At 29.5% G+C, this 370-nt stretch overlaps 1 long non-coding RNA gene across 1 annotated transcript in view; it reads right to left on the bottom strand.

The window, feature by feature from the left end:
• Positions 1-172: 172 nt before the first annotated feature.
• Positions 173-370, bottom strand: part of LOC116686424 (uncharacterized) — a 2,081-nt gene continuing 1,883 nt past the window's right edge. The window contains exon 3 of the long non-coding RNA XR_004331249.1: positions 173-214. This is a non-coding gene — a long non-coding RNA (uncharacterized LOC116686424). The remainder of the gene's footprint in view (positions 215-370) is intronic.

The raw sequence follows: 370 nt of genomic DNA, 5'->3' as shown, positions 1-370 counted from the left end.
TCCTTACTTGTATATATTCAAATATTTATTCTTGTATTTTATTCCTATTATTACTTCATGTATATTGTATGTATGTATATTGTATCCTAGTATGTCATTTTTATTTATTTTCTGTGTGACTGTTTTTGCTGCTGTAAGACTAATTTTCCATTTTACTGAGATCAATAAATATCTATCGGTGGAAAAGACCGAGTGAAGAAGAGAGACCTCTGGTCTGAGAGAAGAAGAAGAACTCAGTTGAATGTAATGTTGATTTAACAATGAAAAGGTGCTTTGAATACATTTGAAGTCCTACAGGGAAAAAAGAAGCTGAGTTTTTAAGCAATCATATTTTTAGCATCATCACATTTTTCTAACATAATGACGAAAA

Source organism: Etheostoma spectabile, unplaced genomic scaffold (assembly GCF_008692095.1).
Source record: "Etheostoma spectabile isolate EspeVRDwgs_2016 unplaced genomic scaffold, UIUC_Espe_1.0 scaffold363, whole genome shotgun sequence".
NCBI lineage: Eukaryota > Metazoa > Chordata > Actinopteri > Perciformes > Percidae > Etheostoma > Etheostoma spectabile.
This window is presented reverse-complemented; position numbering and strand designations above follow the sequence as displayed.